At 38.2% G+C, this 12,410-nt stretch overlaps 1 protein-coding gene across 1 annotated transcript in view; it reads left to right on the forward strand.

Moving 5' to 3' along the window:
• Nucleotides 1-12,410, forward strand: part of PTCHD4 (patched domain containing 4) — a 185,485-nt gene that overhangs the window by 40,189 nt on the left and 132,886 nt on the right. The gene's annotated exons all lie outside the window — the stretch shown is intronic.

Genomic DNA, 12,410 nt, shown 5'->3' on the forward strand with positions numbered 1-12,410 from the left:
AGCTTTATATTAGTTTTTTAAAAAGTGAAATATTTGCTTTAAAGAAAGACATCCAGATAGGCATTTTTTTTTTCTCTCAAGAAACAAAGACACAATTATTCTCTAAATCTTTAAAGAGTTATAGATAATCTTTTGCATTAAGTTAAATTATCAAGCAAAAAATAAAGTTACATTGCCTTTGAGTTAATTTTTCATTTGGGTATACCTTAAACATGTTATTGATTTTTAAAATTTTACCTCCCAAAGGCATACAGATGCTCCTTTGCTAGACAAAGAAGAATATATAGTTTAATTAAAAAATGAGCTCATGCATGTCACTAAACCATGTCACATCCATGTAGAAAATGTTAACACAGTTGCAAAGGTGAGCCTTTACATCCTGGTCTCCTGAGCTGAGAGAAGTATCATTTAACTCCCACATGGAGCCACACTGCAGGAGGGTAGTTATTTTCTTGGTTTATCAAGAGGCTTTCAATTATTTTTATATCATTGACGCTGAATACCTTGGTAGTAGTAAAGAACAACTGCATGGATCTCATTAGAATGTGCATCACACACAATACTTTCAAAGCATGTCTGTCCTTTTAGGGATTAAAAAGAAAAAGTAATTTAGTAAAGATAAAATAGACTGAAGCACGCCTTGTATTCTTTATCTAGTATTTTACTGACATAGTTCCATAATATTTTTTACTGTGACTTCCAGTAGTTATCTTTCCAATAAAGGAAGGACAGAGATGGGAGGGGAAAGAGGAGGAAACTGGAGAGTCGACAGAGGGGAAGGGGGAGTGAGAGAGGGAAAAAAGAGAGACAGCTAGAGAAACTGCTAGGCAAGAGGAGCAGGGAGGAGATGGAGCCAGGAGGAGACCTGGGAATATTCATATAAGACAATGAAATATTAAGATCTGATTCATCTTAAGTAGAGATAGAACGGTGTTGTTTTTGTTTTATCAAAGGGTTAAGACACTAACTTCATCCACAATTGCATATGAGTGCTATCCTGTCACATGTTCTTTTATAATGTATTCATTTTTCTACATTGCCTTGAGTTACGTGCCCCAAAGTATTTCATTTGGCTCCTGAAAGGTACAACCTTCATTTCTTATCTTCAGTGAATCTGGACGTCTAGGTGGAGTGATTAAACAGATAGCAATGTTAAAAGGCAACATGCATTCATTATCAGAAGAGGCCCTTTTGAATGAAAATTTGATACAATCTGGGAAATCAAGACATAATAGAATTTAGAAAAATGGAGTTCATAAATGGCAACACTATCTTCAAACTGCATAAATTCGTGGCATATTTCCTGGAAGTTTTAGTCAACCTCATAATCTAGACTTTCATAATTGTAATTACCTTGATAATTCAAGAAAGAAATAGACCAGCTTTTGCTTAGAATGATGCTTTATGCATACCAAAAAAAAATTCTTTTTCATTTGATTGATCAAATAATTTGGCCTTTGTTTTCAAATTAAAGGGAAAAAATGCAAAGGAAAGATACAAAAACAAAAATTAAAAAGAACCTCACGAGGGCCAGTTTAGAACTCATGTTCAATGCACAAAAAGTGATATTGAGCTACCAAGGTCCTCACAATCTTTTCTTTGGAAACACATAGCCAAGTGCAAAGTCAGATCAGCTTCAGACTTAAGTGTGTGTTAGCATTGTTCCCTATTTTGGAACCCAGGAATCTGCTAATATTCACCTATAACTTAGGTAGAATATTATTCATTACATCTCAATGGACAAAACCACAGTCAATTATGAAGAATGAACCATCATATCTCAAGTTGACTGAGATGTCACAAGACAGATTCCTTATAACGTAAGCCTGGAATTAGGGAGTCCTTGTTCTTGGCCCTCTCCTCTCTCAACTGCCAAAGTAATATTTGATTAGAAGTTACGCTTAATTTATCCCTGCTGTTCCTATCTACCCTTTATTCAGTTTCCTTAACATGTGTTTTATAATCTTTGTTGATGAGTCTATAAGATTTCTTTAAGATAGTATAACATAGCCTAACTAACCAAGAAAACAGACATAGTTTATAATTTTACACCAAATTAAATGTTAAAATTTAGATGATTTCCTTTGAATATTTATATGTGCATATTTATTTTTACATGGCTGAGATCACGCCATATGGAAATAATGTTGCAGCCCTCAGCAATTATCTTGATTTTTCAGCGATGTCTTCTGTTTTATAATGCTGTCTGTTGCTTTATTTCTTGCCATATTACTTCTGTGATTTGTTTCTATAACTAAAGTATAAACTCTTCCAGGACAGAGACTTTATCTTTCATTTATTTGCCCTTATCTTGTTTTCTACACATAGATTAACAATTTACCTTCCCAGGCTCTCAACAGAGATACTGTTTTGATTTATTGTGGGTATGGGAATCATTAGAAGAGTAGATCACTTTCAACTACCCCTGCACCACTAGGAAGTAAGTTTTTCTCCAACAATCCCTCAGCACCCCAGAAGATGAGCTTCTTCTGGGCGTGGGAAAGTGTGTATTCCATAAGATCTGAAAAGTCTTTTTTTTCAAAGCTCATACAATCAGCTAGGTAAGTCTTGGCTTAGACAAAGCTATGAAGAAGGCGAAAAGTGATCCTATGCCCCCTCTCTAGCGCCCGTCTCTATCCTCAATACACACCTAACGTTTATTTTTCACAAATAGAGCTTTAGAATAAACAAATCTCCATAGCCATTCTCTGCATCACCTCACGGCCCGTTATATATCTCAGTCATCCTCAAAGTCCCAGTAACACAACATGCTAACTTTCCTTTCTCAGCCTTGGCACGTGCTTTTCCCTCTGCCTGGAAGAGCATTCTTCCCCATGCCCGCCAACCAAATTCTCCATGTGTACTGACTAATTGTCACTCATGCTTCAGGTCTCAGCTAAGATGCCACCTTCCTTGAAAAGTCTTCTTAGTCCCCGCTGGGTTAGGTGATCCCATCTTAATACTTCCTTAACATCTTGTGTTAGCTAGTACCATGGTGTTTGTAAATATATTTTAAATACCCATCTGCTACTTATCTTCCCCCATCCCCGATTCCACCCAGAGCCATAGGGTTGGGTCTTTAAAGCTAAGGGCTGTAGCTGTTCACCACTCTGTCCTTAACAGCCAGCAGACACAGAGACACAGAGCATACACTCACTGACTATTTCTTGAGTAAATGAATACCTTTGCTCTTCTTGCCCATTTCCACCTGTGCATCATGTCCTAGGGCACCCCAGGAACTCAACACACTAATGTCCCATGTAGGTACCTGCAGTACCTATACTTTGCATTTGCCCTAACTTTCCCATTTCTGTGAGGATGTTTTGAGCTCTGTTCTGAGGTTTGCCTCTGTAGGTTGTCAGTCTGATCTACTTATCCACTCAGAGGTGCTAATGGCCCTGATGTCACACATTTTATATAGCATGTGGTTGTACATTACAGTCTTTGTTTGGAGAGAGTTTCTTAACCCAAAAAGAAGGCTGGACCAGGCAGGGGACTTTCAATCCCTCTATTAGGGCCTTTCTGCATTCCTCAAATGCTCCCACAAGAGGGATGTATACTCTTCCTTTATGTAAGCAACGTCAGACATAAATGTTCTTAGAGATGGAATACTTACCCATGAATGGTTATTGTGATTTCTTGTGAAAACTCATGTAAAATAGTAATACAGCTTTTTATGAGAATTTTCAGGATAGGGTTATAAATATGAGTTATATAGAAACAAAAAAGTTCATTGTTATATGCCTCACGTTTAATGTAAATGTTAACTCTACTTCCACACATTGTTTATAAATTTGTGTAAATATTTTGCCTAAGGAGAAATTACAAATATTTATCCCAAGTAAACCAATACTGTAACCATGATACTCATGAAATAGAGAACTGAAACTAAAATGAGTTTTACTAAGGAATAATGAATTCATCTGGGCTACTGAGAGATGATTACATCTAGGTAAAATGGGGCAAATTCTTGATCTTTTTCCCCTTTGATAAGAATTCTATCCGGAAACTATTCAAAGGAGGAAAAAAAGCAATTGGGTGCAGATTCAAAGACAAGAAAACCTTCTTGTTTCTATGGAAATGAAAATGGATCATCCTGTATTCTTCCTTTCCTCTTATTTCTTTGTTTCTCCCCCTGAAGGCAGAATTCTCCAGCCCATGTGCAGTGTCTAATGACTTTCCCATGGATGAATCATAAAATACCGAGCTAATAAGATCTTTAGCGATAATGTAAACCAAGCCTTTTATTTTGGAGATGAGGGAGTTGACATTCAAAGAAGCCAGAGGCATGTCCTCTGTCCATCTGCTGTGAAGTAGCAGAGCTGGAATTCACAGCTGGGTGTTCTGTCACAGACCAGCCCTGAGAAGTGCGGAATAACCTTTGGTGGCTAAGCCAATACGCCAGTCTCACTCAAATACCTAATTCATAACATATACGAATAAGAATGACATCCAACACTTTCTCAGCACTATTCTAAATGTTTTATATGTGTTAACATGCTTGATCCTCACAATGCCTTACGCGTCTTCTTTTCACCGATGAGATCTGAAGTCCAGAGAGATTGAGACTGCCACAGCTTGTCAGCGTTGAGGCTGCAACGCTAAGTGAGACCATTGAACTCTTGAGTCTGTGGACGTAACTGCTATATTCTTCCTTTTATTCAAGTATATCCATAAATTATTCAAACATATGCACAGTGATGTGAAGAGCATGGGCAATGGAGTCAGAAATAGGAGTCAAGTGACTGCGTATGCCAATTAGGAGCTGTATAACCTTACATTATTTCCTCTCGGCCTTGTGGGGAAGGGAGGGGGAAATTACCCCTTTCCCTCTTGGTTCTTATGGCTGGTTGAATAATTAAAATGACACAAGGCAGATTAACAAGAGAAAATTAAATTTAATATGTACACACAGGGAATTCATATAAGCATGAACATTTCAAAGACAGTAAAGCAAAATGATGGACATTCAGTCCTCATTTAACAGGTTCTTGGAAAATGTGACTCTAAGGGAAATGACATATAATGAAACCAATTTTACTATAGGCTAATTGATATAAACAAGAATTAGGTTCTTGCAGCATATTCCTGGTCACAAAAACATCACCAAAGTTCTAAATTAAGACTGAAAACACTTCTGATATTAAACATGGAATTAAATGTGAGCAATACATCCATTTAAGAAAAATTAATAAACATAAGTAAGAGCATGATTTTCCCACCCGCTTATTCTAGTTTAGAGTCAGGGGTGGCTGGAGACCATCTCAGGAGCTCAGGGAACATAATGGGACCCACCCTGGACAGGACGCACTTGCATCTCAGGGCCAGTCACAGACACCCACACTCACTAAGATGGGGACAATTTAGACAAGTCCCCTCACCTCACGCTCGTGCACATCTTTGGGATGTGGGAAGGAATCTGAGTCCCTGGAGAAAACCCACAAAGACATGGGGAGAACATGCACACTCCACAGGGACAGTGGCCCCAGCCAGGAATTGATTTTTTTCTTTTTTCATCAATGTCGTAATGAAATGACATTGATTAAAATGACATTTTTTGAGGACCTGCTGTATATGTATAATGTTCTTGACAATGGGGAAGGAGGTAGGGGCCTGGGAATTCCAAGGGAAATAAAGCAATTCATCAGAAGATGAAAATGGTTAATGTTCAGTCAACAAGTGTTTGCTGGGATGTGTGGAAACAATGTGGCATCGAAAGGACTTTGTGTGTATACTTGATACTGATCCAAGGGCCTGACTAGGTTCTTCCCAGATTAAATTATTGTTATCTATGGCACTAGCTCCTTTCTTTTAGGTGGGTGGAGGCAAGGTCAAAGGTTCTTCCTGAGCCTTCTGGGCCTTACAAGTAAACAGCTTAAAATAATCAATACCCCAAAGAGGCATATTTGGGGGAGTGGGGGTGGCAACCTCTGTCCTTCTTCAGCCTCTATGTCCTCATTGGTGACTTGAGTTCACTCCAGTATAGCACCCCCTCCTGGAGTGACTGGAAGAGTTTCCTAGGATAATGCAACTGAAGTTGTTAAATCTTTAAGCAGAGTCAGTCACATGTTAAAAATTTCCAACCACGTCTCAGTTAATTGATATGCTAGAGTGCTGTGTCAGACGTATTTTATATTCTGGTTGGCTAAAGTTCTTATTTCGTTTCAACAACACAGAAACCTTATTTTTTAACCTTCCTCTTTCAAAAAACTAACAAAAAAAAAAAAAGATATGACTGCACTCTCCTAGCTCAGTAATATGCATGAGAAATTTAATTTATTCTTTATTGGAACATTTTAATGCTTTAAAGCCTTCATTTTGAAAATGATTCTTGATTTTTCTTTTAAACTAAATATCTTGTAAGAACTTGCTTTCTCAGTATTTGCTTTGTTTCTACTAAACATGAAGCTCTGGAGAGAATATTCAAGAAAGTTAATGGTTTTATTTAATCTGAGTTTGTGTGTATACTTGATACTGAGAATACAGCAGAGAATAGGTAAAGAAATACATATGAGGAAAAATCTTGTTTAAGCAAACAAAAAAGAAAATAAAACAACAACAAATCTCCCCTCCCCCTTACAATTCTTTTAGAAAAATCACAGTCTACTGTACATAGGGAGATATTCTTTGCAACAATATAAGACAACTGACAATATAAACATTTCCAACATCCTTGCAGGGTCTACCTCATCAAAAATGAATGAAATTTGAATTACAATTGCCTTGGATAGGAGCTGTGTTTCCAAATTATCCTGTAGTCACAACAAGTATCTTAATGTCAACCTAGCATATATATGGAGCAGGTCGGACACTTACTCCCTTATCATTTCAAAGCAACATTCAGTAATTTATTTTCTGCACAGTTGCTTATAACATTAATGTCTCTTTCCTCTTGTATCTCTTTAAGAATATATTCTTTGATCATATCTCTGAGAGTCTAATTTCCCTTTCTACTCTAGAAGTATAGTTTGGGTGAGAGTAATTTTAGGAGCTACAAAGTAGTTAGTGTGCACTAAAAAAGACCTAAGGAGCCCAAGATTTTCCTTCCTTTCTGGCATGTCTGCTCCTGGAGAGAGAGTGAGATGAGACGCTTCATGGCTGTGAGACAGCATTGTGACCTATAATCTCATTGATTCACCTTGGGACAATTTACCTACCAGAGACTGACTCAGCTGACAGTTTATTCATGCTGCATCAAGAACCAAAAATACTGCAGGGACTTTCTAACTGAGCTCTTTCCTTTAAAGTCATCCGACTCTCTATATCATGATCCGCAGTGCAATGAGAGTGAGAGCTCAAAAAAGCAAAAACATGCTATACCCCTGCTTAAATCTACCAGTGGCTTCCTACTGCAGGGTAGTTACGTCCAACTCAATAAGGCTTTCATGACCCTTACAGAAGAGGCCCTGCTTTCTGCTCTAGACTCAAATCCCATCACTTCCTTCAGCATTTTTTTTTTTTATCCTCACCCGAGGACATTTTTCCATTTTTTTTGTTCAGGTAGAGTGGGAGGGAGAGAGAGAAACAGAGAGAGAGAGAGAGAAACATCGATGTGAAAGGAACACATCGAGTGGCTGCCACCCGCACAACCGACCAGGGCCGGGGACAAACTGCAACCGAGGTACGTGCCCTTAGCGGGAACCGAACTCGGGTCTCTCAGGACCGCAGGCCGACGCTCTAACCGCTGAGCCAAACCGGCCAGGGCCCTTCAGCATTTTGAGCATATTGTGTCGTTTCTTGCTCCAAACATAGTGCATATAAATCCTTTTTCTAGCTATTCATTTAAGTCCCCCTGTCTGTTGACTCTTATTACACATTATTGAAGTGCGGTGGAAATAGAAGAGGAAACATATTTGGGGAAAATATTTCACTAGACTAAGAAGATTGAAAAAAGAATCAAGTTTATTTTCTTTTGTATTACTCTCTAATTTCTTTTTTTAATCCTCATCTGAGGATATTTCTCCATTTATTTATTTTTTCTTTTATTTATTTATTTTCTTCTTTTTATTTATTTATTTATTTATTATCCTCACACGAGGACATTTTTTCCACGTTGTTGTTGTTGTTCAGATAGAGTTAGAGGGAGAGCGAGGAAGAGAGAGAGAAACATCGATGTGAAAGGGACACATTGAGTGGCTGCCACCTGCACGACCCAACCAGGGCTGGGGACAAACTTCAGCCAGGATACATGCCCTTAGCAGGAACAAAAACCAGGTGTCTCGGGACCATAGCCTGGAGCTCTAACCGATGAACCAAACTGGCCAGGGCTATTTTTTTCTTTTAGATAAAGTGGACAGGAGGGAGGGAGAGAAAGAGAGAGAGAAAGGGAGAGAGAGAGAGAAGGGAAACACTGATGTGAGAGAGACACATCATTTGGCTGCCTCCTGCATGACCCCAATCAGGGCCAAGGACTGAACCTGCAATTAAGGTATGTGCCCTTGACGGGCAACCAAACCCATGACTCGTTGGTCAGCTGTTAGAGCAGGGCAATGCTCTAACTGCTGAGTCACATCAGCCAGGGCTTAACCTCTAATTTCTATATGCACCTCTCGTCATCTGAGATCCTACAGTCCTCAGATACTTTGAACTGTCTCTTACTTTTCCTGTTCTTAGCAAAGTAGTCATCTCAAAGCCATGTCACGGAGTTAAAGATTATGAAGTGTTTATTATATATCAGGCTTTGTTCTAGGCACCAAGAGATTATCAATGAGCAAGATAGGAAAGGAGCCAGCTTTCAATGAGCACACATTTTAGTGGAGGAGACAGAAAACGCAAGATTAAATGATCACAAAAAGATCAGATAAGATAGAAAGATCACTTCAGACTGAAATGGTTAGTAGGAAGAAGAAAAAATCGGCCATGTGACAGAGCAATTGCTGGTAAGGGGGTGTCTAGTTTAGACGATGTGATTCAAATAGTCCCTCTGAAGCTAAGATCTCCATGAGGAAGGAGCCCTGGCCATAAGAATAAAGACAAGCATTCCAGACAGAGGGGATGGCTGGTGCAAAGGCCATGGGGTGAAAATTAAATTCAAGGAGTAGGAAGAAAGGCCAGAAAAGCTGGCACAGAGTTCATGAGGAGAAAAATAGAAGGAGAAGAGGTTTGAGGGCTCACCGGCAATGGGCCATGCTGGGTCTTGCAGGTCTGGTAAGGGGTTCTTATTTTATTACCGGTGCAAGTGGAAGCCAGTAGAAGGTTTTACAAGCAGAAATGATGTGACCTCAATTAGAACCAGGCAAATGTGTTCTGCCTTTAATGTGGAGAACACAGAGGAGGAGCAGAAATGGACACAAGAATATGAGTTAGGGACTTCAATTCATCTCATCTTAATGATGACAGTTCAGTTCAGTGAAACACTGAAACAGGAGAGAATTGGATGTAATATATTACCATCTGTTATTTTAAGATTTATCTTCATTGAGACATGAAAGTGATTTTTGCACTTAAAGGAATTTCAGAATTTGTGTAGGAGGTTTTACTGAGACAGGAGGAAAATCAATCAATGCACGTTAAATGGTTGGCAAATGGCTTAATGGAGAGGAAAATATTGGGAAAAGGGGATCTACATATAGATAGTTTTAATCATAAAGAGCATTTAGTCGTGAATGGGAGCCAGTGTGGCTAGGACTAGAATTGAGGTTGTCTCAGTTGAGTTGGAACGCTGCGTTAATCCCTTTGACTGGCAGATTTGCTTTCTTTGAGCCTCTAGGTCAGCTCATTTAATTAAACAAAATAGTTCTACCCAGTGAGTAGAGTAGATGTAAAATTAATAAATTTATGGCTCTTTTAGTTATAATGATATCATCCTGACATTTAGATCTCTTCAAAGTAGCTTTATAGTATCTTCATAGAATAATATAGCTATAAATGTCTTCAATATCATATAAATATTTACTCATATACTCATATCTACTCATTTTATAGATAAGAAACAACTCTAGAAGGAGAAATGAACCAGACAAGGGTTCCTTGTCCAATTAGTATGTGATGTACATAGCAACCCAGGTCACATGATTTCTGATTATGTATTCCCTCCATTAATCCCACCCAACTTCTAAGAAGATAATTACAGCATGTGGTATATTCTTTCTTTGTGTCTTCTATGAATTGTTTAGTTTGGAAACTGAAGAACTCTTCTGCCACCCCTTACAAAGTAGTAGAATTCCTCTTACAGATAATGTATAAAAGTGTATTTTGCCCTGGCCAGTTTGGCTCAGCCCATGGAGCAAAGAGTCGTGGGTTCGATTCTGGTTGAGGGCACATAACTCATTTGCAGTTTGGTCCCTGGCTCTGGTCCAGGTTGAGTGAAAGGGAACCAATCAATGTTTCTCTCTCACATTGATGTTTCTCTCTCTCTCTCTCTCTCTCTCTCCCACCCTCTCTCTCTCTCTCTCCCTCCCTTTATTTCTCCCTTCCACTCTGAAGATAAATGGAAAAATATCATCCTTGGGTGAGGATTTTTTTTACGTGTATTTCTCAGGATTGTACTGAGTAGGATGATTGGTCCAACAGCTTGTCTCCGACGTGGACAATTCAATAGAGCTTTCGATTCAAGGACATACAAAGACCTTGCTTATTTTGTCCTGGTTTATGGAATAAAGCAGATTAAGAAAGAGAAACTCATTGCATTTGTCACTTTGATTTTAATATAATAAAATGAGACCATATTTTTTATGAAGTAATTTCTGTAGAAAATGAAAATTAGGCCACCTCAAAAGGGGGCTGAGCAGTTAGCCAAAGCCAATGAGGATCTCTTATCTAATAATCTATATTTGCTTTCCTTAAATTTTTACTTTTTTCCAGACACATTATCAGCATCTTCTTTGATCCACTGTAATCTCCAAATGAGGCCCGAGGGATGCATAAATCTTTGTTCTGCAGCTAAAGATCCCTGAGAAATCTTTTTGATTATGGAAATGAGTAAAGACACATGGAACTGCACATTCTTTAGTGAATACATGTAGTTTTTAAAATACTCTATCTTTCAAATCATCAAAAGTACAAGTCAACATCACAGGTGGGATTGCAAAGAAGTAGAACTAGGGTGGAGCTTAAAACAAAAATAAGCAAGCTTAATTAAGGATCAATTGTGTCCTAGACTAAAAGACTGGAAACCATATTTCATAATATCTCAGTTCTGGGTCAGAACTGTCACACCTCTCTCAAAGCTTTTTCTACCTTTTTACTTAATTCTCATCAGCTCACCCACAGGGTTTCATGGAGAGAGAGCCTTGTGAACTCACAGCTGGAATTTTAGTTTGATTTTTATAAGGAAAAAGAATGACTTGGCACTGGGAGATAAACTAAGCAAAGGAAAAAAAAAACAAACCTCAAATCAAATTCTTATTTAGAAATATATTGTTCACTTATAGTTGACCAGGTTGAGTTAAATAGAAAGATTGTTTTTATTTAACATGTAGGCAGACTGTGAGTATGTGGAATGACTATGGAATTTCTCTCTTGAATCTTGATTATCCTACAGCCAGTATTTGTACTCTGTAAATTTCCCAACTTTTGCCATACACTTTCAAATATTAGTGTTGCTTTTGATGCATGTTAAAAATACAAACAAGAACCTCAGATATAGGTGTTTGGACTAAAGTCCACAATAAGTGTTACATGGGTCTACATGAGTATACAAAACTTCATAATTCAGTGAAAACAACCATGGTCATCATCCTGTTGGTTTGTTGCCCTTCCGCACTACCCTTCTAGAAATATTGTTTTCTTCTCTGACTTTACTCTTTTATATTGTCGTGAGATAAATGGCTTGCCTGATTTAACAAACACACAGTCTATTTATGGCATAAATTGACCTTCAGGCCTGTGTCCCACTCAATACCTGTAGCACATTTTCAATACTATACTACATCTTGCAACCTGCTACTGGGTTCAGTATTCCATCTGACAACCATTGACAATGGAGTAAATGACAGTGTGGCAAACAACAACAAATTGATTAAAATTTGGTGATGGCTGTCAAGGATTTAGTTCTAAGTGCTAAGACACACTGGATGAAAATTACTGCTATGAACCTGTATAGCCAGATCAATGTCTACCTCAGGAGTGGCTTAAATGGGAGGGATTGCTTCTCTTATAAATATCCTCCTCTTATAACCTTGTCTACTCTACCTTATGTGAAATTCTGAAGTTGAGATGACTTTTAACACACCCACCTGAAAGCTTATCAGTCTCATTTAGGGGGTTTGTCCACTGTCTTCTGTGGGAAAAAGGGCAACCTAAGTCTGAGGCAGGTGTTTGGAGGGGAAATGATAATGAGTGAATAGGTGCTCACATTATAATTCAAAAAACTTCAACACTATAAAATTAATTGTACAAACAAAAACAGTATTTACTTGTACTTGTGACATGCAGCTGACTCCCCAAAATATAAAGGATGAAAATAGATG

Source organism: Molossus molossus, unplaced genomic scaffold (genome assembly GCF_014108415.1).
Source record: "Molossus molossus isolate mMolMol1 unplaced genomic scaffold, mMolMol1.p scaffold_m16_p_8, whole genome shotgun sequence".
Lineage (NCBI taxonomy): Eukaryota > Metazoa > Chordata > Mammalia > Chiroptera > Molossidae > Molossus > Molossus molossus.